The sequence below is a fragment of the Thunnus thynnus genome, chromosome 1 (genome assembly GCF_963924715.1).
Source record: "Thunnus thynnus chromosome 1, fThuThy2.1, whole genome shotgun sequence".
In the NCBI taxonomy this organism is placed as follows: Eukaryota; Metazoa; Chordata; class Actinopteri; order Scombriformes; family Scombridae; genus Thunnus; species Thunnus thynnus.
The window spans coordinates 7,726,850-7,732,741 of record NC_089517.1 but is presented as its reverse complement, the minus strand read 5'-3'; the positions used below and the strand labels follow the sequence as shown (position 1 = coordinate 7,732,741).

The 5,892-nt window shown below is 41.2% G+C and overlaps 2 non-coding genes across 2 annotated transcripts; both read left to right on the top strand.

Moving 5' to 3' along the window:
• The first annotated feature begins 976 nt into the window (after positions 1-976).
• LOC137189722 (small nucleolar RNA SNORD67) lies at positions 977-1,090 on the top strand. Its single transcript, XR_010929719.1, has one exon. It is a non-coding gene; the product is annotated as a small nucleolar RNA SNORD67 (small nucleolar RNA).
• A 1,200-nt stretch (positions 1,091-2,290) lies between these two features.
• Positions 2,291-2,403, top strand: LOC137189726 (small nucleolar RNA SNORD67). The gene has a single exon (XR_010929720.1). It is a non-coding gene; the product is annotated as a small nucleolar RNA SNORD67 (small nucleolar RNA).
• The last annotated feature ends 3,489 nt before the right edge of the window (positions 2,404-5,892 follow it).

Here is a 5,892-nt window from a genome sequence, read left to right as displayed (position 1 = left end):
GGTTTTCGTTGTTTACGTTGACTCTGCTAACCGAGTGTCGCCACGTGTTTGTGCACGGAGCTAACGTGACGGCTAACATGCTCGTTCATCCTGGTTTGTGCTTCGTAGGTTTCGCTGCTAGTGTGAACATTAAACTCACTTCTCTCACTGCAGTGAGATAAAAAATCTGATTAGCAATCACGTCGAAATGTGAACAAAAGGTAAACTCTAAACTAGCAATCACCTGTGACACATCTATCTTGAATTCACAACTTATAATGTTAAGTCAACGCAAACATTATATATAGCCTATTTAAAGTAACGTAAAATTGTCGTGCTGGATATGAGGTCGCTGTTAGTATGAAATACTAGCAATACATTTGGTAACTTATATAATAGCAGAATTGCGCGATGATATAGGCCTACATTCAGTTTCACAACCCTAACTTACTTTAGAAAGGGAATTTTAGTGCAGTGCCACTATGCCATATTTTTCAGGACGAGTTCATAATTTTTCAAGTTTGTCTTAAAATAATAACGTTAGTCAGGAGTACAAATGAAGATTGAAATAGGTTTTCCTTGCCATAATCATTCCTCCTGTTCATAGCGCTAATTAGAAGATCCCTTCATAATGCATTTACAATGTAAGTGATGGAGGACACAATTCACAAGCCTCCTGCATGAAATTTTAGTTAAAAGTTTATCTGAAGCTTTATTTTTGTATGTTTTACAGTAGGAGTTGTTTGCATTGCAGACCTCCAAAACTAGAGTGAAGAGTTTCTGGAAGTGCTGGCCAACAAAATGTTCCATACAGCAACTGATGTCATTATTTCTGGCCAAGAGCTTTGTCTGTCCAATCCATCACCCAGAACTGTCCGCAGGCAAAACGTCTCCATTCTGACATCCAGTGAGACATCAAAGTCATCTTCAACATGATCAAGGTGAAATCAAACTTTTCCTGGTAGTTAGCATGCATGTGGAAGAAAATGGGGACGGGTGTGAGAGTGATGAGTTGCACTAATCAGTTGGGGTGTCTGTTGCAGTGGCATCAACACCCCAATCTGACCCAACCTGAGGACACACAGTGTGCACAGGGGCCATCTGACTCAGCTCTACCCACTTTTTATATGTGTGTTTTCTCTACAAATGCATAACATGATCATCACAATATGATTCAGCTGAAAACTACAATACTGAATTATAACCCAGATTTGTTTGTTTATTTTAAAAATATCGCCATCTTATTATTTGACTAAGTCTAGCATCTGGAGGTGGACGGATGTTGTGCTGTGAAGGTTCTCAAGTTCCTCTCCCCTTCCCTCCCACAGGACTATCAGCCAACTGTCCTGATGACCAGCGGCTTCATTCCTCAAGGTCTGTGTGTTTCTGGGCGGGTTAACGTTTACTAAACTCAAGGAGGATTATTTCTGTTTTTGTCATTTTCTTTAGTCATATACTTACAATTGTCACATATTCCACACAACATATCACCTGCTATAAATGGTTATATTATCATTATGAATGAGCTGACATGTACTCTAATCGATGTGTCATTAGCCTCAACCCCCCTCTTTTTTTAATCCACCACATGTGATATCAAGTGCATATATTACTTCATGCTTGATGCTAACTAATTTTGGAAATGTGTGACCTGAACATATTATTGTAGTCAATAAACCTCATTCAAACTTCAGGGTTTACAGTGGCACCACTCTACATTGTAACTTTATATCCCAGAAACCATTGGGGCAGAGTTGGCAGTGTTGAGACAAAATCCTTGAGGATGTGCAGCGCTGGGTGCAAGTAGCATCAATATTATAATTTCTTGTTATGGTTACTGAGGTGTAAGCCAAGCTCATAGTCGAATTCCCAACTCATCTAAAAGAGTGAGACTGAATGAAAACTTGATTTGCCAGTTGTTTCAGTGTTATGAACTAAAACAAAATACAACCAGCATATCATCACTAGAGTCAGATCGCCATCTTGGTGTTTTCAGTCTCCCTTTAAGAGGTACCTGCACATTCCCTGTCCAACATCCATTCAACACCACAGTTGTGCAGCAGTAAATTGCGATGTGATGATTTTGTGATGTCTGCAAAAAGTGGCATCTCAAAACGGCTGTTACTTTTTAGTTCGTTGGACTAATTTTTGTAATTTAAGTTCTGCAAATGTAGTGAAAACAACAGGAATTGGGTGACATGGATTCAGAACACACAAACTTAGTTCACGTCACAATCCAACACATGCGTTTAGATGTTCTGCTATATGCTTTTTTCCTTTTCTTTAATAGTATTTTAGAGCACAAGGAGGGTGTGACAATGATGAGTTGCACTATTAGTCGGGTTGCTGATTGCGGTGGCACGGCAGACCCGTCCTGACAACCTGTGGCGACACCCATTGTGCACAGGGGCCATCTGAGTCACCCCTCCCCCCCCTCACCTGGCAGGAAAAACAGCGGGTCACTGTTTAAAGAGGTTTTCTCTTGTCGCTCCCTGACCTTCAATTCTGTGTATTTGTTCTGCTCTCTTCCTTTCCCAGTCTGTAGACGGGAGAGTTCAAGGACGTGGTCGGGAAGGACGATCGAGCCATTTGTGAACACGATGAACAATGTATCCAGCCAGCAAAAGACTTCACTTCATAACGAGTGGAACAAAATCCAAGGACTCCAACTTGAGACCTGGTGAGGAACAGACCAGTCAGTCACTTCATGTTTTTATGGAGAGCAAAATCTTTGTGTACATGCAGATCTGCATTCAAAACCACATACTGATTTTGCTATGAGTAGCAGTACACGTTGGTCGGTAGTATGTAGTAGGCAGTTCTGAATACAGCCTGAGTGTTTGGAGGTGGTTCGGTGTTTGGCTGAATGCCAGGCTTCCCCTCCTTAGGCGAGAGATTGCTGTTCAGTGGTGACAGTGACACAGCAGTTCAAAACGCAGCTCTCAATGTTCTCTCTTGTGAAGAAAGAACATTGTGAATGTGAAGATCTACAAATTAAGTGGAAATGCATAAAAACCTTACTAATATTTCACACCAGTGAACCAAACAGTCCTTACAGTTCTGCAACAACTGTAATAGTGCTCAGACACCAGAAGTCCCTTGATCTCTTACAAAATCCCCTCTTAAAGCAATCGGTGGCCTCTTGGCTCCTCTAAAAGTTAATTTTCCCCCTGCCTGAACAGTGATGTTTCTTTGTTTTTGTGATTAGAGCAGCTGTGGCCTCACGCCAGAACTCAGCACTATACATGCAGTGTAATTTTTGTCCCAGGTGTCGGAGGGTTAAGAGCACGTCAGGGGAGCAAATGTATCAATGCATATAACAGGTAGTTACATTTGTTAGCTGTAGCCAAATCCTATTCAGAATAATCATGTTCCGGTGTGTTTGAGGGCTGAGATGCTCCGTCACCTCTCGGCAGTTGTAATATAGTGCGAAGGTGTTTTGTGTTGGGTTTTTTTGCTGAGGCAGCACAAACCATGCGTTCTGTCAGCACATTCAACTCTTATTGTATTAACTTAGTACATGTCTTTTTATTAAAGACTTCCATGAGCAGGCGGTTGCTCTGTTGGTCATTGATGACCCATTTAAAACTTTCAGGCTGCTCGTCATCAGTGGCCCACTTGGTAGGTGGATTGTTGTTCTTTGGGAAACAAACCGCCTACGGTAGCAATTTTCATGCCTTTTTTTTGTTGTTGTTGTCCTGATTACTTTCTGAACTTAATCATAGTTTCTGCTTCTAAATCCCCCTTGTCCTTTCTGTATTCTCTCCCCCCTCCCTTGTCCCTGAAGGCAGCTTCACACTCAGAAGATCCTGCCAGCCTCGCAGCAGCAGCAGCCACCATTACTGCCGTAGGTCACAACCAAAGTTCATCCTGGACCTGCTGCACATAGCTCCTGTCCTTGATCCTTGAGTCGCTGCAGTTGAACCTGAATCGACCCTACCCGATGCTGGAAAAGAGTTTCCCAGTATGTGTGTTGGACTAAAGCATATTATAAGCTCCTAAAACTAAATGAAGTAGCAGGGCTAGACCAGCTGGATGTTGGTAGTGATCTTCTGATTCAGTACAACTTAAAACCTGAACCAGACAATGCCGTTTTTGTTTCTTTGTTCTGAATCTACTAGTCTAAAAGGTCTCCAGATCGTGGCATTAGAAAACAATGAGGAATCATACCAGGAAGGTTGCATGTATTGTGAAAATTGCTGTCGGACACAATGTTTACCTGTCTGTGTTGACATCTTCTCCTTGTAGGCCATGCTTGGTTCCTTCTGCCTACAATTATGACCCAAATCCCACCTCCATCACACCGGTCATATCACAGATCATGTCTGGGTAACAGCCCTGTACACAGGTGAGCATGTGTCCCGCTCCTTCTGTCTCCCAACATTCAAATGAATTTTAATGTAACTTCATTTTAACGAACCTGACGCATGTTAATTCAGGCTGTACTTCAGTTTTTAATAATTTATGTAAACCACTTTGAAGAAGACCCATCATATTTCTCTGCTCTTTATTTGGACAGATGGACGAGGTGTTTTTACCAGAACAGCGTGTCAAGAACACAATGATGTCTGACTAAAGCGTACCTCAGGAAGACATATTAAAGCTTTACAGTGGCATAGAGGGCTTTATGATGAGCAACAAAGGAGGAAGTCCAATATTGTCGCATTTATCTCCAAATGAATTTAGCAATTCTCCTTTTTACTCTCAACAAACAAAAACACAAGTCAGACACATTGTAGTAAATACACACAAACTCCATCAATTCATATATGTGTAACAGTCATTGTCTTATCATCCGATTGTTCAGTAATCCTTTTGAGTCTGAGCACTTGCATCACAGTAACAGGGTTTTTACAGAGGCGGTTTGGCAGCGGTGACTGCAACGGGTTGACAGTGTCTGCGGAGTCCTCTGAAGGATTACAGTTTTTGTGATTTCCTTGCATCATCAGAGGCCACAGCTCCATCTGAAAATATCTGCATGTTCTCTGTGGTCTTTTGTCAGCAAAGGGACCAGGGGGCTTGATGTGTACATTTGGTCAAAGTTTAGAGGGGTTGCTAGGCGATATGACCTAAAATCCATATCATGATTTATTGTTTGACTATCTCAATGATAAAGGCACATGGTTTGTGGGGGGAAAAGCTGTTCAATATTCTCAACAGGGAAGTCTGTAAATATTACTTCCTTAGCCCACTGCCAGCATAGAGAAGCTCAGGCTACTCTTGGAGAATAAGGCCTTCATTTTACTCAACCCTGCTACCCGCCCTGTGCCCCCCTCATCCACACTGAGATGAATAAGAGATGGAACAAATATTTGCAGGAGCTGGTGTGTTCCGCATTTTCACTACTGCTGCTACTACTTGACCTCAGGTGCTCTAATAGTGATGTACATGCAGTTTGTCATGTCATGGATGTACTAGTGATAAACACACAAAACAAACTGTTTTCCCAAGAAAGTTATTCTAAATTATAAGCATAATCACAAAAGTACTTGGATCCATGTGGGAATAAATACTGATGTTTAACAGATGTTTGTGCCTTTTTTTTTAAAAATCGTCCTTGTTTGAATTTGTCTGTATAAAATAAAGTTCAATATGAATTAAAAGTTTTAAATGTTTGGCTTTTTTTCCATTGGAACTGATAATGAGAATCTCCTGTTTGTTTACTGGCCAGAAAGGTCCATTTACCAAGCTATCCAGTAAACACAAGGGTACCCTATCTGAAGAATATTGATTGATGCCCAGATTGTCTAATTGTTTGAAACCTGTGAATCCACAATGTTGAGTGCTGATAGCCATGGTTAGATAATGTTGCTAACTTTGTGGATTCAACCACTTAATCAAAAAGAAGAATCCTTAAAAGGAAGGAAGGGAGTTGCTGATTTTTGCAGCTTTTACATGCCCATATAATTCAAA